The 26625-nt window shown below is 37.9% G+C and overlaps 1 protein-coding gene across 22 annotated transcripts in view; it reads left to right on the forward strand.

Annotated features, from left to right (window-relative positions):
• LOC138179868 (TWiK family of potassium channels protein 7) overlaps positions 1–26625 on the forward strand; it is a 322181-nt gene that overhangs the window by 265551 nt on the left and 30005 nt on the right. The gene's annotated exons all lie outside the window — the stretch shown is intronic.

A 26625-nucleotide genomic window follows, 5' to 3' on the forward strand; every position in this document is an offset into this window, starting at 1 on the left:
TATGCACGAACATGATAATAGAAATATAACGAAATGAATCATATCTAATTCAATAAAATAATATAAGAAATTATTGTTCATCTATTATCATCCTATAAAACGAAAGAAACTTTTCGGACAACCTAATACAATGTAATCTCATGTACTAACAATTCACTATATATAAATACATTTGCGTTGTAGATACATAAGTAGGACACATGGTACTTTCCTAACTATTACGTAGAATTTCTCTACTTTGAAGACTTATACCACGCGGTAAATCAAAAACGTGTTACTACAATTTTCGACTTCCAGTCATCGATTTTTCATAGTAACGATCGATACGTCTGATCGACGACCAATCCCGTATATGTCTAGAGTTTTGCGCGTAACAAAGACCAAATACCTGTTCGACAACTGAGAAAATATATCGTGCAATAACGTATGCAGTTACTCGCTTTTGACTTTATCTATGCGGTCGTAAAGTCGCTTTGGTAACTTATCATCGATCTCTAGTCTCTGGTATGGCTAAATTTTATGAAAGATTCTAGTTATTCGTCTACCACGGCGCAGATTTAAATTAGCAGAGTACGAAGATACGGTACGCTATAAATCTGACAAAGCAAATTTAAACGCAAGTCGATTCCTTATCGCACGGCTCTGTTGTAAAATCTTTTACTGTTCACCTATAAAACGTTTCGAGTCTGATGGTAGCTAAGCGAAATTACATCAGGTCAAAGTACTGCGGGATAAAAATCAGAACATTGATCGAGCAGCGAGAGTTGCAGACCCAAGATGCAAAGGCAACATCGCGATTCCAAAATTCGCAAATGACGAAGTATCTTACCTTGCACAATTTCTGCGTATCGTCGCTTAACACATTAAGGGCCAAAGATTTGTTGACGCAACGTTTCGCTTGTAATTTTTCTTCGATCAATTTACGTTATTCAGATCTGTTTCTCTAACCTAGTAGCTGTGAAAAGGAATTTCAAGGATCCCTTTGCAAATGGTACTTTTTGTCACTGTTTCTTCTGTCTAGATTCTTCAATTATACGAGATTTAACCCCTTAACCTTCAACTACGGGCATAGCCCGTGGTACGATGATTGGGCCAAACGTATATATTACGGGCATAGCCTCTAGTAGATAATCGGACCAAACGTAAATATTACGGGCATAGCCCGTAGTACGATGATCTGGCCAAATATAATATACAGTGTGGTTGGTAACTGGTGGTACAAGCGGAAAGGGGGTGATTCTACGCGAAAAAAGAAGTCGGAAATATAGAATAAAAATTTTTCGTTTGAGGCTTTGTTTTCGAGAAAATCGACTTTGAATTTTCGCTCCGTACGCGTGCTGTACGTTATAACGGATCTCACTGTACATCGTTGTCTCGATGGACAAATTTAAAAAAAAAAATTTAAAAAAAATTTTTATTCTATATTTTCGACTTCTTTTTTCGCGTAGAATCGCCCCCTTTCCGCTTGTACCATCAGTTATCAACCACCCTGTATAATAGCTTGTTTACGTTTTCGGCCCAAAATTCTCGAACGTAAATCGTAGGTTAAGGGATTAAAGAAGTTGAAATATGTATAGTATTATGATCTCGCGTATTACGTATTTCTTGATCCCTAATAGATAAAGACGTTGACTGCCACGCCAATTTTATATATTTTGTTGCAACAATGAATTTCTACACCGTGAAACGTCTAATTTCAGCCAAACATTACACTGACAATGTTATCTGTCATTCGTCGCGTTGAAAATTGTTTAGTCCGTGAAACTTATCCTATTTTGTTAACGTGTTAAATCTTTTATCTGGAAATATTAGGTTGGTAACTAAGTAATTGCGGATTTTGTCATTAGACGATATTGGGTTGGCAGTCACTTAGTTGCCAACCCAATATAAGTCCCCGTATTTATGTAAGTTAATTCTTGACACGCTCCGAACGAACGTAAGCGAGATTTACGAGTCCAGAAAATTCGGAAATAACGTAGCCACGGTGTACAGAATGTTACGTTCTGTACATTCCGTTAAAAATGAAGTATAATTTGTAATCGGAAGCTACATTAAAACATAAGGGCGAAAAAATTTCGACGCGTCAGATCGGTCTTGGCATCAATCGAAACAGCGAGCATCGAGATTTCGCGGATGATATCTCTGTTTGAAGGTAACACGCTCTCTCGTAAATACAAAATGAAACGACAGAGAATTTTACATTCGAACGATTCCTGATAAAACGTATCGGTTTCGCGCGCGGAAAACGCGACAGACATGCGGCGAAGGGATACGAGGGTGGAGGCAGGAGAAAAAAATAGGATAGAAGCAACAAGAGTCGGTGGTTACGAGGTCGAAAGGGTGAACCAGAGGCCGGTATAGCGAGCATCAATTTTCAAGGCAAACAAAGTCCAACATTAACGTGTAATGGCCGTGCCGTGGACTGGACTACTGTTGTCCGCTTTACATGTCAGAATACTCGGCATACATATACGCAAACCGACAATTCCAAATCGTTCGACTTGCCGGCGTTCGAACCGAGTGACGTCACGTCCGATCGTTTACTCTGGTTATTACTGAAACAGATTGGAAGTCTATGAGTTTTGTGGATATTGCAAAAAAGGGGAGAGAAAGAGAGGGAGCAGGAGGAACAAGAGGGAAAAGTAAATAAAAGAGTCGCGAAATGAGTGAACCGTGCGCGCAGCAATAATCAGGTAGGATACGGAACAGCTTATCAAATTATTCTTCCTGTAACCATATGTCTCTCATTTTCTTCTTTTCTTCTTTTTTTTTTTTTTTTTTTTTAATATATTGGCGATTTCTTTCACAACGAAAATTCGATAATACGCGATGTAATTAAAACTTTTATCGGTCCAGCATCATATGCTACTGTTCAGAAGTGTCAATCAATTGAAAAGGTTTTTGTAGTATCCATACTTTCGAGGCAATATCTGACACATATCAATACCAGCGTCCTGAAATATCAAATTCGAGTATTTGCGATTTTATCAAGCCATGATTTTCAATCGGGGCTCAAATATTTTTCAAACATGTAATATCTGACTATTTAGTTAAGAGCACTGACCTCTTTTCCCCTCGGATTGTCAAACAATAATAATAATAGCTATCCGGTGTGAATGTGTCATCTTGAACCAAATATGATATACCTTTTGATCTACCATGGAAATTACGCGTGTCGTGAGATGAAAAGAATTGGAAATCGCTGTTGTAAAGTATGAAACCAATACATAAAGTATCGATAATTTTGTTAAGTAATAAACAGAGATATCGATACTTCCATGAAGTATCAACTATACATATTGACTCGATGTTTGTATCGGTTTGCTATTGCTCGGAAAACATTCGTATTGAAAATTGATATCAGTAATCCGAAAGTTACGATATCTTCCGATATTTCTCGCGCAGTTGTTGAAACATCATCGATATGTGTCGGTATCGATTCGATGGTTGTTTACGAACGGTAGTGCGCGCCTGATGAAATTTATACCATGTTTGGTTTAATCGTTAGCGTGATGTCCGTTAGCATCGAATTAACGTTCGAATGCCATTTGGAGAAGGGAAGGTGTTCTTTAGAGATTGGCGGGGCGGCGAGATCCGGTCGACTTTAAAATACGTATAACCTGCACACTGAATGATTCGCGTTTTAAAAAGCGTAGATTTTTGTTGCACCGAGAGGTGATTGAAGCTGAATGGGTTCTGTGCCGTGAAATCCCAGTGAGAACTATCGTTTTTGTAGTCGCTGGGTATTGAGTCATTGAAAACGTGCTCGTTCTTTTTTGTTTTCAGCCTTTTTACGTTGTTGGGATAGCTGTTCATTTAACGCATGGGTTTGATGGTCAAATGAAGAGGATTTTTTTGTACAATTAGCTATGTACTTGGCCGAAATTCAGAATCGTATATAGATAATATGCGATATTTATTTCTTTCGTTTATTATATGATATTCATTTTTTAAATTAATTATGATAGATAAATCGTTGAAGACAGAATTGGTTCAATTCTGGATACTTGCAATAAATTGCGAGACCATTGCACTATTGCAATAGAAAAAAAGGATGTTTTTTGGAACATTAAACTTGGAATGATCAATATGGTGGATGAAGCGAAATAAATTATCGATGATCATAAATCATGCAGAAACAAAAGAGAACGCTTTATCGTTCAAATAATTTTTATCGAAGCTTTTGATCTAAAGCGGAGATGGGATACAGGTATGGCAAAATATAAATTCTTATCTTTTATAAATGTTTCAGTTTCGTATTTTCACGATTTATCACATATCGCCTTGTTTTCCCATTCAATTTCTCAATCGAGCATCTCTTTTACAGATATCCATTGCTATTCGAACTCAGCTTGTTTTCGTAGGTTTGTTTCGACGAAGAACAGTTTCATTCCGACCTACGACCAATTCAAAAATATCTACCATTTTTTTCAAATACATCTACCAGTTGTTTCACCAACAAATTTTAGTTTCGCAATCACGCAATTCGTGTTTACGAGCCTTTTCAGACTTTATATTTCAAAACCGAATTTTTCCACCGTGATCGGGATTTGCAACATACCGTAAACCAACATGGCACGTATAAAACAAATTTCAATGACTATACGCAGCGTTCGAAATCGCCGGAACAAAAATTTAAAAACTTATTCCATTTAAAAACGTTTGATAAATGTCGCTTCGACGTGTCCATTTTTAACACCTACTATCTACAAACGTTATTAATGGAAACATGTAAAATTTCCGATCTTCGAAGTCAGTTTTAAAATATTAAAGATTCACATTGTCAAAGATTCATTAATGAGTTTCTGATGTTAGCCAAGCGTTTCATCCGACTACCCCCTTTGTATCAGTTCGTAAATTCTTTTATTTCCATTGCCTCTAATTTACTCTTTTCTCTTTTTCTTCCTTCCTTCTCATTCAGCTTCCTTTAAACGACTCTTCAATTTTTTTTTTCTGCTCTCAACTTCTATTCCTTTCTTTTTATCCTTTTCTCTGGCTATAGATCATCTTTTAATCTTTTATCAATCTTTTGTATAACTCCTAACTTCGGTATCTTTATTTCCTGTTTTCCAAATGAAAAGAGTCAACTTAGTAGTCGCATTTGGCAGCAATATTTAAAAGCAATAAAATAAATAAATAAATAAATAAATAAGTAGCACCGATATACCAGGTCGCTTAGAGTAAAGGTGCAGCGTAGGTTCGTATTATCTATACTCAAATGCTGCATAGTCATCACATTAATTATAAACACGTTATCTCGCCTTTGAATTTCCAGACCCCCAAGAGTAGAGTTATAAATACAGTTATAAATACTCGTTACGTTACAGACCTCAGGCAAATCTATGACACCTATGAGATCGTAAATTTAAATATGCGCTTTCAAGTATATAATATATATATGGCGAACAAACATAAGCATCAAGAGAAAAAGTATTTAAGAATTAAATTCCAGTCTATCTTCGTCATGACGGTTGCAAATCGCAGAGAAACAAACTGAAGTAGTCTAGGAACAATTTACCGAAAAAGGAAACGTCACAGGAAATTAATTCGTTTCCAGAATTCTCCAACTTATCGGCTCTACTTTCGTTCATGTCCGCCACCTTCCTGTACCGGAAACCACTCAACTTCTTGTCAGCAATGGTGTCCGGCCGTAGTTTGTCTCTTTCTCTTCTAACTTTTTCAATACCTTCCAGTTAATTACTGTAGGCATCGTGGAATTTTGCATCGACTTGCTCGAGCGCAAGTATAATGGTCGTAACGAGCGTCGCTTCCTGCGAGATTTCGATACAGTATAGCGTCGATAAAACATATTTAATCTTATAGAACACACGTTGAACCTGAGAGGCCTATGTCGTTTTGTTTTATGTTACGAAATATGCATTGCTTTAACTACACCCTTTTACTCGGATATATTGAACAGTTAATACTAATAAAAAAATATATATCTTTGCATTTTGATGGTTATTTTCCACACGAAGAGCGATAAAATAATAACCGAGGAGAGACGAGTAATAAACCTATCAGGCTTGACACGTGCACCATAGGTTAACAAGTTTGTATCGTGCGTGCCAAGTCATGGGTAACGTGAAATTGAAAATGGGAAATCACGTTACATTTATTGTGAAAAACCTTTATTCCCACAGCGTATAACTATTCCGAGACGCGATAAATATTTTCCTTTTCCATTTTAAAAGCTCATAACTTAACACGTACTCTGTTTACTTGGGGGGATTGGAAATATTCGTCTTGATATGTACGTAGCTAATATTTCTAGGTGCCAGGAGTGAACTTGCAAGCTTTACACGTAGAAAGTAATGTCCAGCGTGTATGTATTATTAACACCAATAAACCTGTCTGCTGTGTCGGATATGATTAAATCAGTTCGACAAAAAAGCTATTCACCGAGGTTCGCGAGAACAGCATCGAGTGCTTTTCGGTGATAGTACGCTGAAATCTGGCGCCTGATGGCCGATGAAAAAGGTTGGAGATAGACACGGTACATTCTCTGGATAAGCTAGGACTCGCGTAATACCTACGACCGCATTCAAGAAACTTGACAAAGCTGCGCTTAAAACGACTTTATTTATTTTCTTCCATTTTTTTTTCTCTTATCTTTACTCGTAGAATATGCTATTACTACCTCGTGCAAAAAAACCGAGACACCCTGTATGTTTCATGCAGTTTTTCTCGAGTTTCATACATATTTTAATCTTCTTAAAATGTCAGCGCGTAGATAAACTACTTTTAAAACGCTTATGAAATTAAAGATTTCATTATGAAAGTACGATGAATTAAATGTTCTGGTAAAAGGTATGCGTCGCTTGTGCAAAAATTGCGTTAAGTGCATGAGCTGGTTGATAAAGGGAAGGATAAACGGAATAAACGAAACAGAGCAATTTGTATTTGCGTGTAGCAATTAATTATGTCCTCGAGAACAGTTGAGCGGGAACATAGTCGGTGTTATTTGTCGCATAGCCGGCAGCCATCGCTAAAGTAACTCCTACTTTTCCCGGGAAAAGTTTTCGTTGACGGGGGCCGCCACGGTGTCGTCTTCGCTGAGAGTAACGAACTTTTTAATTGGTTGCTGCTCTACTCGAAAAACTCGATCGTTTTCCGTGTCCCAACGACGAGTGGCTGCCTATGAAACGATACAAAGCGAGTCTCATAACGAGAACTTATAAGTCTGTTTAATAAATAAAGTTTTGATACGATTCACAGCGCGTATGATTATGCCGTTGCTTCCACGTTACTTTTGCCATAACTTCTGCAATTACCCGATTTTTCATCCGACTGAAGGAACCGCTGCAACGAGTTTGGATCCGGTAAATTTCTTACGAATCGCTAAAAAGCATCACGGTAAAGTCGAATGAAAAAATAAGACGCTTCTGAAAAAATGATTACGTTGTTCGTTGACACATGGCGAGTTAATAGAACACGATGATAAATCAAAAGTATTACGCGTACAAACATAACGCAAACTGTTCATAATTTTTTATTCTGAGAAATTCACGCGGTACACAATGTATTCCAATGAGCGAAGTCGCTCGTACTTTACCTCGCGATACGAATTACGACACGCATTTATCTAAATTAGAAGTTTACTTTTGAAAATTACTCTCATGATATTTACGCGCCATTTAAAGCGCTAATTATCCTGCTCTTCGAATTTTCAACGATCGATCAACCTGTGAAACAATTGCGAAGCGTAAACAATGTTTCATCGTGCTATTTCCGGTGACGGTCTCATTCAGACACTTTATCGATCCACGGTACGCAAGACGAGCCGCACCCACGATGCATCCGGGCGAAACAATTCGTTTCTCGTGGTACTGAGAATTTTCCATAATTATTCGAGATCCGAAGGAAAGCCCGTTTTCGGTTCACAAAAAGATTTCGACGGCGGGAAGTTGACATTCCATTAAAGGCGCATAGCCAGGCAAACAGGCCTCTGGCGTTGTAAACGGCTACGAAGACCAGGTTTGTTCTTTAAACGTTTGTTCTTCGTTCCTATCTTACTCGCTATGTTTCGTGCTATTCGTGTCTTTCAAAGTTTTGTTCATTTCAGTTTCGAATTTTGAGAGACTTCGATATCACGTAATTAGCGATTGCAAGATACGCTTAACGCTGTTGCTTGTCGCACTGTTTTACAGTCAACCGTCCTCTAATCATGCTATATAGAATCGTGTAGCAATTTTTGCAACATGTTATATCGATACCTTCTTCAATTATAAGATGATCGAGTCTAAATGTTTTCGCGGCTGGTGTCACGTTCGTATGATTTTGCTTGCCAGTGATTATGATAGCGGACAGAGGCTACAAACGGTATCGATATGCAACCTTATTTTTCAACGAAGCGTTCATTTTCGTATTTCTCATATTTCATATTTTTCTATATTTCATTTCCATAGCATCAAATTTTTGTAATCGTATAGAAACAACTACGAAATTACGTGAAATTTAATATTCTCTGGCCTAATTAATTAGTCTGTGAAGGATGTAATAAATACAGTAGTGTGCCGATACTTTTTCTAACCATTTGTACAAGTCGCGTAAAAATTATTGCAAAATAAAACAGATGTTTGCGGAACACTGAGAAAAGGCAGAGGTGTGTCAATAAATTACTTTTAACTTCTATATTCATTTACAGATTCGTTTCAATTTTTATCGATATAATCCCTTCCTCGTTACGATATAATGAGATTTCAAAGTGTTCTGTATAATATGCATATTATATATAATTTAATAACGTAAAAAGATTCTGAAAGCGAAATCATCCGTTTGTACTTGTCGATACAAAGCCGTATGAATATTTCGTCGATTACCTCTTTTTATAGTCTAGACTTACGTAGTCAGAAAATAGTCTGAGCGGTGCTGCTGGACCAGGACCAAGAGGCGGAGTATACAGATCCGGAGGATCAAACTCGATTTTTATCCCCGTCGTAAGATACTCGTTGCATATCACTTATTCCGTGTTCTTAGTCCACTTTATCGGCGAGGATTCTCGAAATGGAATTTTCAGGATCAAATATCTCATCCTTTTCGTCAATGGCACGTGCATGACAAAGTCCCAAAGATCTACCACGTGTTTATCTGCAAGATTGATATTTTCATGGAAGTAAAAGCTATTGTCGATAGATCCTACGAAGTTCTCGATTCACTCGAATTTTACTGGCAGAGCTATCCCTTTTGTTATTTTTTTGAACGTAACATTTCGTTAGTTTCGATAGGAAGAGATATAAACTGAGAACTACAGAAGAGAGCAACTTGTAGATATTGGGTTGTCCCAAAAGTTTCTTTCGTTTTATGGGATGATAATATAAAACAGAAATTGTTGTTCATCTATTGTTTTATTGAGTTAGGTATGATCCATTTCGTTATATTTCTATCATGTATGTTCGTATATAATTCAATAAACTAATATAAAACGAAAAACATTCTGCGTCTATTATTTCCTTGTAAAACGAAAGAAACTTTTCGGACTACCTAATATTATAGTAAAAAATATGTTAATAAAAAGTGTAGTACATGTTAATGTAATTGAACTGATGCGACGAAATAGGACACGTTCGAAGTTGTTCGATTTTCAGGATCTAATATAATATTGTATTTGGTTGATAGTAAATTACTATTAGCTGGAAAAATCTAAATCGAATGTCAGAGTGACCGAGGGATCCAAAGCGTAAAATACTTCAGCTTTCGCGGATCCAGCAGGATTTTATCCTCTCTAAGCTCGAGCATCACCTATTCATGTATTTTTTCCACTGTGTCTACTTCACGTGCACGTTCTCTAACATAGAATTTCAAGCGCTTCTATTGAAAACTGTTTGACAGTATCCAATTTTTAAAAAATACTTTATTTCGCGTAAACAAACATTTTACTCTGAAATAAATATTCCAAAGCGAATTTCAATTATAATCAACGGCTATGAATTTAAGAACTAACGACACAGGGATCGAATTTCCTTCCAACCAAGTACGTCGAATTTAAGCGAAATTCCTTGTGGCTCTAGCAAAACTTTCGGACCCTCGAAAAATCCCGGTGATGCATATGTATGTGTACCGAAATATTTTTCTCTTGTAAGTTGTTTCTCCCAACAACGAAAAACGAAGAAAGAAAGGGCTTACATTTTCTTCTCGAGATATTCCACGCGAAAATATTTTCTGGAAATATTTTAGTCGCAATCAGCCGTGTTGCTTGTCGGGCATAGAATAGCTGCGATCCGCGCGATTTCAGGTTTTATCGTGACCAGCCCCTTTCGTCCTGGACGATCTTCGAAGAAACGATAGTCGAAGGAAAAGTCCATTAATCATCTTGCGTGGTTACTTTCGCGTCATCGTAATCTCCGTTCTTTCGTTACCCTGTTCGCCATCAAAGTAGTCGCCGTATTCTTGTTGACCTTTTTGGCTCGCGTATCCCAGCTTCTTCTGCAGCACGTCCCACTTTTTCCTCTTTACTCCCATTCTTTTTGTCAGGGACACTAGCATTTTGCACTGGCAGTATAATTTCTTTCCGCGTTTCCCGTCGACCCGTGCGTTTCACTTCGAGAGAACGCGGGAATAGAAAACGAAAGGGACGTAGTAGGCGAGACATTGTGAGAACGACGATGGAAACACGATGCCAGGAACGCAGCGCCAGCGGAGATGCCGACGATGTCGACGGCGTCGACCACCGAGGATCGAGTCACGCGTTCGCGAGAAGACCAAAGGCAGCTTTTCATACCCGGCAGTATCGCGAATTTTAATCAGAGGACTCGAGGCGTCCTAAGACGACCGGAACTTTCGACTTTTCCGCGACTCGCTAATGGATTGCTAGACGAGAAGAGGTCGCAGACTAATCGCAATTTCGTTCTTCGTTTCGGGCCACGTTAGCTTGTCGACCTCTTTTGTTTCCGTTGCCCGCCTCTGTAAACCATGCCTTTTCTCAACACGGCTGATCGCACTTCAATATTGCAAATCGGTACTTGGCCCGGGATCGCCTGTACCGTGGAAAACTCAATAGCAACGAAGAATTGGAAAATAGTCAACGCTCTATGAAAAAACGAAAACTACGAATTAAGGGGATAGGATGGAGAAACTGAGAAGTATCGAGTGCTTCAGGAAGAATTGCTAGTTTGCACGAACAAAGCGAGAAGAAATCGAGCTAAAATTTCCAAGATTCTCCAAGAGTGGAAAGATTTATTTCGAAATGTTAGGCGAGATAGTTCGTTTTGCGTATAAAAATCTAATAAAAATAACGAAAAATCTCTGTATCTGTTTAATGACTTCAAACAGTTGTTTGTTTGAAGGAAAAAGGTAGTATAACGATAAAAAGTAATTGGTATTATGTACGATTAAATCACTTGATTATTATTGCTTCGTTCCTTTGTTTCGTATCGCGAGCATTAATCAAGTTCGATAAAACTGGAACGAAGTAGGTAAAGGGAAGAGAAAGGAGTTTGAAGGGATCGTTGAGAAGTCTCGAGATGGCAAAGAGGTCTTTCGCTCCTTCTTTTCGTGTTTCGTTGGATTCGAATCACGCCTGTCTCCTTCTCGTCTTTTCTCATTCTTTTTCTTACTTTTTCTTTCGTGCACTGTTCGGTTCGCTTCTTGTCTTTCAGGTATTGCGGCACGTCAGCTTCTTCAGACGCTCTCTACACTATCCTTTCCCCCATTCTTTCACCCCTCGCTACCGTAAAATTGCTATTTTCATTTTCTATTTTCTCTGGCACCTGCAACGAAGCGATACAACCGCGGATTCTAACCGATCTCCGCGTAATTCCAAACGCTTTCTTTCTTCTTACAGCTAATGAAAATAATTGTATATCCTAATCGTGTTACAAGTTGCAGCGTTATCATCCTCGATATAGCGGTACGATGAAATTACGAAGGAAATTACGAAGAATTAGAATATGTATCGATTTCTTGAAAAATTAATAGATCGCAATTTACTTCCGATCGAAAGGTACTTCGTGAAAGGGCACGTCCTGTGTCCGAAAACATCAAAAATCTCTTCTCTGGAACGTGAGATAAAAGCTAGTGAATGAGCCGCACGTTGCTCTTTCGAAAGAATCGATCTAAAGGTAAAAGCAAAGACACGAAAACCAGCTCTTCGTGGCAAAAATATGAAGTTTGTCAACGCGTACGAAAAATAGACGATCGAAAACTGGAAAGGAATCGTACACTCTGATGAAACAAAAGCTCTTAAATGAAAAATCCTAGAATTAATATTTGTTTTATCTACGCTGACTATTGGCTCACGATAGAATCGCCAAAGGTAACATCGATTGTCTATCAAAATTTCTCCGACATTCGTAAAATCGTCTCTCATTCTCCACGCGTATCTCCACAGCTATAGACCATTGATCAAAGGGGAAATTGCTCTTTATAGTCAGACACTCGTATATGAGAAAACGTCCACGCGTGAGAAGCTAGCGAATAAATGTAATAAAACATAATGAAACCCGTGACACGCTGACCATTCCGAAAACGTTGACACTTTTATTTTCCATTCGCGCGGTGGCAAAGTATTTCAGGATCTTCCTCTAGCGTCGTGGTGATAGTAGTACATATCCGTCGACGTCAACGTCAAACGCCACGAGAAGATGGATTTCCTCTTTCTCTTTCTATACTTCGGCAACGGGAATGGTAATATGTACGAATGATCGATCGTTGCCAGAGTGGAATTGTGCACCTCGCAGGATATATTTTTTAATCTCGTTTCCCCTTCCCTATCCCCCGTCATCTTCGCTATCGCAGCCGCCTTAACGTCTTCTTTCTTTACGACGTGTCTAGCCGTAGATAACTTTCCGATTACGCGTCCTCTTCCAAAGGATCGCGCCTCGTAAATTCTACATAGAATAGATGAAACGAACGGCCTCGAAATATATTTCTTGTAATCTACTCTGTCTCGTAAAATGTACGCGGTTCGTGTGACATTTTGCGCGATCCTAGCGATTTTTCTCGCTTCTGTCGCAACTATTCGATAGCTACGAACAAGAAAATTTCTTTCGATCTTCCCTTTCCTACACGTTTCCCTTTTTTTCCAATCTTTTTTTCTCTTTTCGCTCCTTTTTACGTATATCTCCGCTCGTCGTTCTCTCTCCGGTTCCCAACTTTTGTTTGCTCCTAAAAAGACACGAATAGGTAAAGTTGTAACAGCAGGACGAGAACGTTGTTGTAAGCACGGTGCAAATAAACTTTGTTTGTCGAAGAAATCGAAGTTTAATGGAACGCCTTCGCGCTGTGCGCACGCATGAAACATAGGAATATCGCGAGTTTATTTGATATAATTCCAGGATATGCAAAAGATGAAAGGACGATTCTTTAATCGAAGATTGAGTCGAAATTTTCGTGACTCGTCAATAATTAACGACTAAAGATTAACGATACGATCGTTCCATCGTTACAAGCGAATAAACTGCAAGTATACACATCCATCATAATGCAATAGTAATAGCATCATAAATTATCGAAATACAGCATCGATTGTTTTTCAATCGGCGAATGAAACCGCGAACGTTTGTCACTCTCGTTTTAAAGGAATTCAACGATAAATTTCAAGTTACTTTAGTAATTGATGGACGATCATGAAAATACAATTTACGGGAATAACGTTCCTGAACAAACAAGTGCTTTAAAACAGATGGAAGGACAGGCGAACATTGCTTTGTAGAAAAATTGCCATAGGGTTGAACGATGTCGGAGAGAGGAAAACGAGTAGAAAATGAAGATAGTCGTCTTTGATTAATGTCATGGACTTCTCGCGAAAGAATGTGGAACAACGCTTGGCGCGAAAACGCGTTGCTATTTAATTCCAATAAATTTCCAAGTTAACTTATCCTGAAATTGTTTATTACGATTCCGTTTCCAAGAAAAATACTCCTTTTTATTTATATCACAAACAGAGAGTTTTATGAATATAATTTAAAAATTGCAACCTAAATAGAAATTTGTTTTACCTGCTAAATATGACAAATATTACATTTCGCATAATTGATACATTTTTGCGTACTATGTGCATTCTGTGCGTGCATTGAACCTGTAAATTTCCAATAAACGCATAAAAGTCTACAGGATAATTATAAGAAAAAGGAAAAGTAGTTTGCAGTTAGACGTTAAATATAACATTGTGCATACGTTTTAACTTCAACATATGTAGGTTGATTTAAACTTCGTTAAAATTTCTGTACGCGTGAGAACACTTAACTATCATTCATTATAATCCGCGGACGTAAGACCGGAATATAGTGGGCACGCAATAACTCAAATTATACGGCCATAAAATATCGTAATAATCTCGCGAGGATAAGTTTCCTGATATCGATATAAATATCATAGCCCGTATTATACGGCACACAAGCCTGTATAATACCATAAAAATTATTGCAAGCAAATCCAGCAACTGCCGCGTAATACCATAACAGTATATTTTACAAAAATAGGCAGCCTCGTGGATACAGCTGCATTCCAACGGACGCATTAACCATCCATCTAAATGCTTTATTTCTTCGTGTAATCTTCCCCATAAAAACTTTACCGTGTAATCCGGCCTGTTTCCCCTAACGTTTCGCACAGACGGCGCTACCCTCCCCTTGACTTTTTTAACTGCATTAGCGAACAATGGCCGTACAAATTCATAAACAATGAACCGATACGTTCGAAGGATAGACGTACGGTATACCGTGCACAAGAATTATTCCAAATATCTTTAATCCAATTTTATTCTCTAATCTTGTCTCAAGGATTCATAAACGTAAGAAAACGTAAAAAGTTTCGTTGATAGACGTCGATAAAAAGAATGGTTAGCGTTGATTAAGACAAATAAAAAAGCAATAATTCAAAGTGGATGAAAATGGATCCTGCGGATTACGTGTTTCCGATAAGCGTGTCCGTTCAACGTTAAAATGTTCGAACGATCGAAATATGCGTTGCCATTCTAATAGTTTATATAGATTTTTCGAAGTGTTGGTTATTTGTTAGAGATAAATATGAAACTCGAGTGATTCAGACATATTCCACGTTTCAGTTTAAATATAACGGAGGAGAAATAACGTCGTTTCATCCCAGGTATAGCAAGAAGCGAAGAATTAACAATAAACAAACATTCCTCGACTGTAACTTCAAAAATGTATAAAAAATATCGATCTTTTAATTGAATTGCACCAGGTATGTTTTTTTACACCAGGAGCTTTCAGTTCGATTTTACGCAAAATTACAACTATACAAATTTTTACTTTTCCATTCTTTTTTTTTTTTTTTTTTTTTTTTTAAATGTTTGCTTCTCTCGCGAGTATAAAATATATGACAAATTGGCAAGAATTTCATCATTATGTTTCATACGTTCCGGTTAAAAATTCGATTCGATGTGGATATCGAAGCAATTTCAAAATACCACTATCGTTTACGTCCAACGTTTCGATCAATTTCGCCTCAAGTGGTAGCCGTGGTCAAATGGTTGAAAGGGAAGAAAAGGAGTAGCAATTGAAGCTGATAATGCAAATGCGCGTGAAACTGAGAGGAGAAGGAAACTTGCAAGGTGAGATTCGGTAAGCAACAGTACCACCGGAAGTCCTACGGATACGGTACTGCCGGAAATATCGTCGAAATATGCTAAGAGCCGACCAGGCCGCCTTCACGGTCTTAGCATAACAACGGCCTGGCATTCGGCGCAAAACTTCTGAATATGCAAGAGGCAGTCAGCCCCTGGAATTAAAACGAGATCCACCTTCGTTCTCGTTCCTTCTGTTTCTCACTCTCGTTTCCTGTCGCGTTGTTTCGGCGTGGCCGCGAAACATCGAAACGTATCGACGAAATATCTCTCGCTGCTTGTCGGCACCTCGCTAAGAACGCCAATCTCACGCCACCAGCAACTCAAAGAGCACCACTTGTTTCGGATATTGTTCGCCTAGGTGAGATAAACGGCAAGCACCGAGTCTGAATAATTTTCGTTCCGTTTACTCAACCGTCTGATATTAGCCTCCGATGGAGGTATCTTTCGTTTTTATGGAATTAAACGTACTACTTGTCAAAATTGTAACAGTAATTTATTTATAATTCGTCTAAATTAGAATGTTGAAACGAATCTGTCAAAAACCAAAATGAACTCCAGTAACTTCAGTTTTTCTTATTCATCAATTTCATTACGTTAGGTAATACGATTATCGTTGAAAAGAATGGTATTTGTAACGTGGCTCTTTTGTAATGTTTGATATGTACGTAGAGTTTTAAAAAAGACTTCATAAAACGCTGAAAGCTCAAACGAAAAATGAAAGGCTTATTTTTCTGTCTTCAACGAGCAACAAACAAAGATTCTTACTTTATTAAGTGTCATGCCTTTCCATCGAATTTGCATCGGAACTAGCTCGGCTCCACCCTGCGCGGCTTTCACCGTTCAAAAGAAGCGCAAATAAGGTTGTGAAGTTGCACACGGCCAACGGTGAAGAAGTCGAACGAGACTACGTGGGACCGGCACCGTGAGTTTACAGCCATTAACATGGCAATGGCGATTGTTACGGCACACTGGTTCGTTGGCATGGTCGAACGACAACTTTGTCCTGGACGACGACGGCTGCGGCTGCGAGAACGTAGAACTTGTACACCCTAGGGAATACATTAGCCGTAATCTCCACCTTCGCCCTGGAAAATAGCGCCTCCGCCATACCTACCACGTTCCTATACTTGAATATCCAAGCCATAATTTGGTTCTCGAAAGTTTCTTCTTTTATTGCATGGAAACGATATTCTAAGTTTAAACTAGCTAGACTCAAAGACGGTTGATTGAATGTTGCGTAATTGAATCGCGTTTCGTTAGAAACGAACAAATGTCTAGAAATTATAATACTTTCATAGAATCGTTATTCGGTCAACCATAATTTCATCGAGGCAGACAATAAGAGTATTTTGTTTTGAAACATTCGAGTTTAACAATTTCTGGGAAAGTTGAATAGTTCGAGTAATTTAATTCCAACTGCTCGGTGACAAACGTAGATAACTTGGCCTTAGATCGAAAGAGGTCTTCAAAACTTCTACCTTAAAAAAGCTGTAAAAACTTTGCGCGAATTTCTGAATCCATGAAATTTCCCAACTTTTAATCCTGACCTTTGTCGTTCCGCGACAAAGTACATGGCTCGATTAATCGTATCTCCTGAGAACTTAAATCAACTCTATGTGAAAGAAACGCTGCATACGATGGCTACAAAAGGTATTTCTACCTACTCTTATTTTTCAACTATGCGCCTTTTTCTAGCTGGTTTTACCTTTCATCTTCACAGTATCAACCTTTTGTGAATGTACCTCTAAATGACACGATATTTAATACACTGGAACCTAATTAACTAGTACATACATAGGTGCTATAATAAATACGATGACGTTCAAATGCTTCTTTGCATATTATTTATTACTCCACTATGAACTTTGCAAGCAACCAATAGTTTCATCGATCGATATCCAAAGGCTGGAAATATCCAAGAGTATAGTCATTCTGCTAGAAAATTGATAGTACATTATCTGGAAATTACACGTTCCAGATACAGTCGGAAACGTATTCTCGGTGTGCATCAGTATAAAAGAGCCGTGACGTCGCCTGGCCCAGATTTTTACTCATCCGTATTTCGAAGTCGGTAGGAGAATTATCGGCCGTGTCCCCAATTTATAGACGGCTAATAAAACCGTATGTCGAGCTCCAAGTAATTGGAAGACCGAACAATAAAAATGAATGGGTTTGTTAAAAACCGCGGCTGAAAAATATATGTTCGGGGAGAAGCTGGTGCTTCGAAGCGACATTTCAAATGCAGATCAGTACCGGATGTAGATCCAAATGAACCAATCTGCCAATGACGCAATCCTGTGGCGACGTTGATGTATAACCACTGTTCGAAATGCGTTTTTTCTACGAGCTGGTTCCGCCGATTAAAAAATTTTTATCGTCGGATGCTGGCTTTATGAGCGCACTCATAGAACACACCTGCCAGAAAATGCGTTGCGCTGAAAGCCGAATATCAGGATTCGAAGTAATTCCGTTTGTCTATTCTGTTTGGTAATCTCTCTTCTTCTTTTTTTTTTCTTGCTTTTTGCAAATTTTTGACGAGAATAAAGATACGTTTGAAAAAGACGAATCTTTTCTAGATGATCGTTGTAAAATAATTTCAACGCTTCCTCTTTATGCTTGGACATTTGTCGGTGCGTATAGTGGCGGACGGAAGAAAATGAAAAAGTAGGTAATAGGAAAAGATAGGATAATTTTACAAAATGAAATTGTAATTGAGGAAAACAGCAAACAGATGTAATACTAGGATAGATAACTATTACCGAGTTGGTTAAAAGTGTCTAGTAGTCATACTCGCAGGCATCAGGTTTACTTCACAAACCAAGATCCTTTTTATGTCCAAGCAAATGTGAAAAGTGTGGGTTCCTCGCAAACAAGCAGGTAACGTACGTTTGATCTGCTTTGTAAAAAAAAGTTGCAGTATGGGTAACTGGTGTTTTAATCTCAATTCAGAAGGTTTCAAGATACTATATGAATTTTTTCAAATTTTTTCCAAGATTCCTTACCCACTGAAAAACGTGTCGGACATGGATGACCCTCGTTTACGGTTCGTGGCGCCGTAAAAACGTTTACGGTATAAAATTTAGACTTTCTTTTATTCGCCACTGTATGTAAGTGTACGATATTTACTTGAGAAACAAGCCGAATAGGACAATAAAAAACCAATGATTTCATGACGACTCTTATAAAGTAAGTATAAATTCAATATACAAGTTTACTGCTATAGTTCCAAGGGATTTCCGCTGGAAGAAATAGAAAGAAACGAGGGGAAACGAAAAACACATTCGTTCGCGGTTCTTCTCGTATAAAGTTCATTGGCTAAATAAAAATATATTATTAGACGGAAGCGTTAGCCGTAATTTGCCACGGACTCTTCTTTCGTCCAACTTTTGTCGTTGTGAACATAAACGGAGAATGAGCTAGAATAGAAGGGACGAGGAAGAAATATCGCGTCTGTTTCTTATTCCGTTCACGGCCAGTCTCAATCTAGAACAGCGTCGGACCGACACAACCAAAGGGACCGAAGAATCGAAACCACGACCCGATAAACTTCCAAGGCGAATGCTTCCTTAATGCTCGAGATACACCGTCGGTCTGGAAGTTATATCGTGGCTCTGCGAAAATAAACTCACCCCTTTCTCGCGACTCGCCGCATTGATGGCGCCTAACCCCTCGATCCATTCAGTTGCGACTAGTCTGGTCACCCTTCCAATGCGAAATATTCTTTTGTTCGCGAAAACATACCGAGTTGTGTAACGATACACTTCTCGTTACAATATTACGTGTCTTGCAATTTTATTCAAATCACTGGACTGCGGATTTTTATGCAAATGTAGGGAATCTGAACAAGAATGCACGCATTGCATATGACGCATAAAAATATACGAAATATCTGAAGCAGAGTACTCGTTACGATACTAAGTGGATAAAGCGAATCTCTGGTTAGATTCCTTTTGTTTAATTGTATTCGTAAAAATGTAATTTTGTATAAATATCTATAGTCTGTCAATTATTCTCTGGTAGACTACGGATTTTTAAGAAAATTCATATTTTTGAGAATACGGTAAAAGATACGGTATACAAATATCATACAAAGACACTATACTTTGGATATTTTATACGTTCTTCGTGCATTCCGTGGAATTTTACACTTTCACGTTTCCTATGAATGCAAATAAAAAGCTGCGGTCCATTTCTTAGAATTCGTCAGACGAGATTTTCACGCTGTTTCGCTCTGAAATATTTGGACTGTCTGAACTTGGATCGTTTAAAGGTTTCATTATGTTGTTCCGGGATACTAACCTTTAACGTTTGTCGTCGGTAAAAGAAGATATTAGTTAACTTTTCAGCAAACTTTTCGCCAGCAAATTGTATTATTCAAGATAAAAGTCGCATTCAGCGATTCCTTCAAATAAATATTAAATATCGCTGTGAACTTATTGTGAATTTATTATGCGATCTAATGCTTGAGGGAGGTGGCGCGAGCACAATGGTGAAATATGAAATAACGTTTTGAAACCAGATGAAGTTGTGTGTCTTTGGACGAACAGCGGCGGAATGATCGAACAGGGTAAACGATTCACGGTGAACAGCAAAGTGGACAGAAAAACATGAAGAGACAGGAGATAGCGGGAAGAACGGTGAACGAAGCGTGTGGTAATAATTCGGGGCACGTCCCACCGATGGATTCGCATAGATAACTCGAAACCTGTAATTACCTGTCCGATACAAAATCGATGTCAAAGCGAAAAGACTGGGGACACGGAGGTCGTGAGTGGACGTGATCGAGAACAAACACTGGACGCGAGAGTTCGAGAGGAACGAATGTACGTGATTTGCTATTCCGACAGTCGAGCATCGGCGTGCTTTCACGACCCTACAGATTTTTCGTAGAGGGATTATTGAAGCACTTTCGGAAGGGTGAAGTGTTGTAGCAGTGTATGCGATCAATTGATGGTATTACGTATTGCCTCTTTGAGGCAAACGCGCCACATAGCTAGTCAATGCCGGAATCGGGAGAAAAGTGATGCGAGAAAATCTAAATTAACCCGGGGGTAACAATTTACCAGACTGTGAAATTGATAAAGAAAAAAGAACAGCTTTCGTGTGAAAGGTATTACAGAGAAAGAGAGAGAAGAGGGGGATAGAGGGAGAAGGAGGGAGGGAGGGAGAGAGAGAAAGAGAGGAATTATGGGAAAAGCGTTTCGAACACTTCATACCATTTATTTATTATTCTTTGTTTTTTACTGGTTTTCATATCTCATAGTTGCAACATGTCGACTAAAGCTTCGATTCGATTCCCTGCTTAAGCATTTGGTTTGTACCTTTTACACAATTTACGTGACATGAAATATTTGGAACGGAGGTCTTGAAATATTTATTAAAGAGAGATGCAATTTTTGTTGAAAATGAAACAAGTCTAACAAAAGCTTTATCAGAATTTTAGGTATATCGAACTTGTAGGTATAGCAGCTTTTTTTTTGCATAAAAATAAATGTTTATGCGAGTGAATGGAATGCAAACGAGCGGTACTTATTGCTTTTTAAAAGTTTACTAGCTAGTGGATTATAACGTCGAATGTCACAAATATAATAATATTATGTACTTCGTGTTATCAACATCGAAGTAACAATCATGAAGCATCAAAGAAGAATCGTTCGATTTCGTTATATCAATCACCGTAATCCGCGTCGGACGTTAAAGAATGAACATTCTCTTAGACATCTTTTTCTCCGGCTGTATCCGACTATCTTCCCGATGGATCTTCGATTTCCGCTTCCTTTTTCGTTTCACCACGCAGAAAAGAAAGTTCAATTGATATTATCGATTACTGCAGGATCACCAACGAGATCAGACTTTTCCATTGAAAAGTGGATACTTCTAACTTCTATCGTTCTTCGTTTACGAAATAAATACTCGTTTGTCGCTACTCTTCTATTCCTCAATTTTTCATACCGTTTTCAAATTTGCCGTGTTCGCTTTAATCCCGCCACGATCGTATTTTTCGTTTAACAACAAAACCGTTTGGCCACGCCGTTTTTATTTTTGTATCGTTATTAACTTGATTCGAAATGAAATCAATTTTCCTCCTACAGGTTCGTAAATGGAACGTAAATAAATAACTAACCTCGAAATGAAGTTAATTAATCCTTAAATAAATTTGATTAATCGAAACAATTTCCACCTGTCGAAATTCTATGATATTCCATTGACAGTTACAATTCATCGACGAATTTCGAATACGATCTCATGAAATTACGAATACATTGTTTTACGTCGAATCCTGGATAACGGTCACCTGGCATCAGCGTGATAATAATTAATGAACGAATCATGCTTTGAACTCTGGTAATTACGCTATAATCGCACTAATTGTTCCGTAGCAACTCATAATGAGATTTGCTCGCCAGACTAGTTACTAACCTCCGATTGATTTGCACGAATTCATCCATTCGAAATCATCGACCTATTCGAATCTCCTAATCGAACGAATGTATCGGTTATATTATAAATATCAAAACCCATCCACTGTTTCCTTCGTCTGTTTTTAAAACTGGACATTTTCTTATTGGATTCCACATAGTTATAAAAATAGGATTGAAACTCTTGTGAAAACAATTGTTTCGAAGAACATTTATTGGTATAAAACTTCTATGAAAATAATTATAATTAATTTTTATTTCTACATGGGCGTTACAAAGTTTCTGACGTTTAGTTAAATAAATAAGATTATTACACAACATGCAGGTAAAGTGGCTGCGGAAGTTCAAACATTTGCTGTAAACTTGAGTAAATGTTACATGTTTGTGGCTTTTGCTAATTATTCCCATAATTAACGTCTTCGCTGCAGAAGACGTACCAACTAAACTTCATCCGCAAACACGAATGTTTTCTATCTAGAAGCGTTAGAGATCATTCTATACGTATTTATAAACGTTTCGAACTGTGTACGAATGATTATTGCTTAAATGCAAATGTAAAAACGAAGTAACATTTGGTGAAATTTCTACTTAAAATTTTACGAAAAGAAAGGACGGCGTATTTTATTTCTTTGAATTTAATTCATTTATAATTTTATGAAACGCGAGAAACAAAAGAATCTCTTTGAAATTCTCAGAATAACAACGATGGTGCGGAGAAAAATACAAAAGAATAGGAACCTTTATTTCGAAAGCGGTTCCACTTTATTCCATGCGGAGTAAAATTCAGCAAAACTTTTGTGCGAAGCGACTTTATTGTCTTTAGCAAACCTTATACTTGCTAGTTTTATGTTCCACGAATAATCAAGATACGTATTTCTTATTTGCTTTGATAGAATTCCAACTGTATCTATTTTAATATAAAAAAAATATCTACCAATTCGACGAGTCATTGGCAAAGTTCGAATAAAATTTGTTCATACTCTTCCGCAAGTAGCAACACTTACTTTTATGATTTTACGATTTTTCACTGTAAAACTTTCTATTTTATCTACTCTTTGTCTCTAGACTACGGATTTTTATATATTTATGGCAAATTTGATAGTAGAAAAATGAACACGCATAGAATATACGAAAATATACCAAATATCCAAAGTGTAGAGTTATAATATTTAGTAGATGAAACTTTCTATTCACGTTCCATTTCTTTATTTATGCCGAGAAAAATATAAAAATTCATGGAAACCCGCATTCTACTTATCTCTATTCGCAAAACAAAATTTTACTTAACCCCTATAGTCACTTTAATTATTCTTAATATATCCTCGTTTGCGAGATAAGGTGAAGGCAGCACCGAAAAGTTTCTACGTGGAAGCGAATCGGTTCAAGTAGAGAAATTTCAGAAAATTTACATTGCGGTAAGTCCCAGTAGACAGTGAATATTATCCCGTAGTGAAAATGAGAGGTTGCTCTGCCTCGTTTCGGTTAGGTTCCTTCTTTGCGTTCGGCGGTCTCCGCGGGATACCTTGAAGCGATGACACGTCAAAAACTCGCTGGATATTTGCTCGTGGCAAATATACCAACGCTGGTACTGCCATGACGATTTTCATGGCTATGCCTAGCAAGGGAAGTTTTACAGTGAGAAGTCATTAGAAAATCTCCGAGGACGAGTGAAACAATTGTAGCCAATAACCCAAAGAACTCGCTCTCTGCGCAGACTGCTAAATGCAACATTTTACTGTTTTCGTAGCACCTCGGGGGTAGCTTCTGTTTAGAATGAAATTGATCTTTCGCAAACAAACGGAGAAATTCATTTTCTGGTAATCTTGTACAATTTTCATGGACTAAGCGACGACTATTCGCTCCTTCCTTGTCGAATAACGTTTACTTACTGTGATATTTCGTTCGATTTAAATGTTCACGATTAACAAGAACGAACAGTGTCTCTGTTATCGATTTAACTCTCGTGTCTGTATGAGACAGCTAAGCAACACACTTTTAACACGTTTTTTATAAGAAAGATCTTTTTTATTTTCAGTTCTTTATTTGTACCTTTTATACATAATCTTCGCAAGCAGTTTTATATCAAATAAATAACATTTGGCTTTCGCTACATTAAGCGACAAGCACTGCAGAAGCCATGTGCATTGTTATTATTATATAAGAAAGATAATCGTGTTTTCCTATTCATAGAACCACTTGCTCTCTTTCACTTCCTACCTCGTATTTTGTATCTCATCGTATTCGGAACGCAAGATATGAAATTAGGATTATAGCAAAATATTACTAGTATACAGCCAAAAATCAATTCAGCTAAGAAGATCGTGCATTTTGAATCGGTCATATTTTTCGAAGAAAATTGTACGTTAAAGGGTTAGAAGATCTTGCGATAGATGTGCAATCTAATGATAGAAACAACATGAATCTTGCGTGTGTATACGTTGTCACACGAGGGATAAATAAAACGTGGTCTATTTTCTCGCGATGCACCCGTCAAAAGATTCTCCTCGGTTATTCAATTTGCTCCGACGACGCGTATTCGCCCGGCCCATAAATAATCATGAAACAACGTAGCGGCACGTAAAGAGCCGGCCAGTTTTTCCCACGAACGTTTAATCCTCGCGCATCGATAGTTCCGCGTACAAACGAGCTTGTGACACGACGCGTGTATCGCTCGTTGTTTAATCGCTTTCGCGCCGTTTTCAGGCTGTAATAAAGCGCGAAACCCGATTAACTCCGATACGGACCGATACAGAGATCATTCCTGATTTTTCGCGACTCGACTAAGCTGACCGAACCCTGGTGCGCAATGCGAACGAGAAATAAGAACGGATTCGCTGCGTTTACGCGCACGTGATGACAACGTTCACCAAGGTAATGAGGTACGGATAATTAAGCTCACCCTTTCGCGGACCTTCTTTTGTCCTGTGTACTTTCAAAATGATAGCAGACGTCGAGCAACGCATTGTACACGCGTTCCCTGTATTTTCCATGTTTTTCGTTATTGCATAATCGATTGTTACGTGTATTGTTACGATTGAAGAATTTTAAGACGAAATGAAACAAGTTTCTTTTTAATTAATCCCTTTATTTTATAGAAATTCATCATCTCGCCCCTTCATTCGGTTTCGTTTCGTCGTTGTTGCTTCTTTTTTCGTTGTTTCTTCAAGTACAATGTTCGCGTTCTCTATTAAAGAACAATTCACTCGTCTAACTCGGTGCACATTGGCGTTCAATGAATATACCCGAAAACAGTCCTACCAAGCTAACATTGTTCTGTCGTGGAGTCTACGTTGCGACAGTAGCAAGCATAATCAACCGCTCAGCAAGTTCAACAAGCGATACTCGACAAATACATATTAATTATTGCTCCATATTCCCCTTCTGCACCGTCTCCAATTCGATTGCCCACATAAATTCTGCATCGCAATAATAACCGCATAGGCCCCAGAATTCCACTATTCGGCTGACTTGTCATTCTCGTGATATACGTATTAATAGTATACAACGTGCTTAATGAACGATACACGCAATTTTGCTACGTCCAATACTGTTTCTTGTTAGAGGATTTCGAAATACTATGACGCGTCATCCTTTCTTCCTATTTGTCGTTATTTTAGTTTGATCTATCAACGTGTACATGTGTAACGATGTTGCGTATAATGTATATAACGTAATGATGCCTCTTAATCCCTTAACCTACGACTACGGGCATAGCCCGTAGTACGATGATCGGGCTAAACGTAAATATTACGGACATAGCCCGTAGTAGATGATCGAACCAAACGTAAATATTACGGGCATTCTCGAACGTAAATCGTAGGTTAAGGGGTTAAAGGGAAGAAAGGAAGATATACGAAATCATTGAGAAGTTGCGTGACAAAATATTAAATTCTTTGTGGGAAATATTAAAGGAAAATATTAAAGATCCATTTAACGGCATTCGTTGGCATCGGCAAGAAGACGGAAGAAAGTTTGAAAAAAGTATAGGCAAACCGTTAACCGTTGCCAAGTGAAATATTTTTCACCTTAGCAGCTATCAAATGCAGGCTTCTCCTTCTCGTTCCCAAGGCCTCAGCTTGGCTTAGCAACGCTGTGGCCTGTGCATCCTTAGAATAGGTAAAGCTCGCCAGGTTCAATGGAAAAGCACAAAGTAACGGAAATCGTTAACTTTGATGCCAATTTTCAAAGAGTTCCATTCGGGGTGAAAAGAGTGAACGCTATCGCTCGTACGGAAGAACACAACGCATTATGTCTTTTAAAACCTTCATAGTATTCCACGTTTTGTGCACGGTATCTCTTACTCTTCTTTCCACGTTGTGCCACGTCCTCGTTTAAAACACGGAACGATTTCGTAATTTCAAAAATTCCCTTTTTTTTTATTTTCGGATTAGATGGAACTTTTCACCGAATCGCTATTCTACCTCTAAAAATACTATTGTTCATTTGTCCAGATGTACATATATTTGTATTTATTTATTTATTTATTTATTCATTTGTACTGCATTTATGTTTTATTTATTTTTGCAAATATAAATTCCCATAAATATTTGCGGTCTAATGATAAAAATTAATTTTAACAGCAAACACTTAGTAAGATTAAACTCGAAATATTTTTAAATAGAAAAAATACAGAAATACACATATACATATATACTGCATGCAGACCTAGATATCACG

Source organism: Bombus flavifrons, chromosome 5, assembly GCF_040668555.2.
Source record: "Bombus flavifrons isolate JBK064 chromosome 5, iyBomFlav1_principal, whole genome shotgun sequence".
Taxonomy (NCBI): Eukaryota; Metazoa; Arthropoda; class Insecta; order Hymenoptera; family Apidae; genus Bombus; species Bombus flavifrons.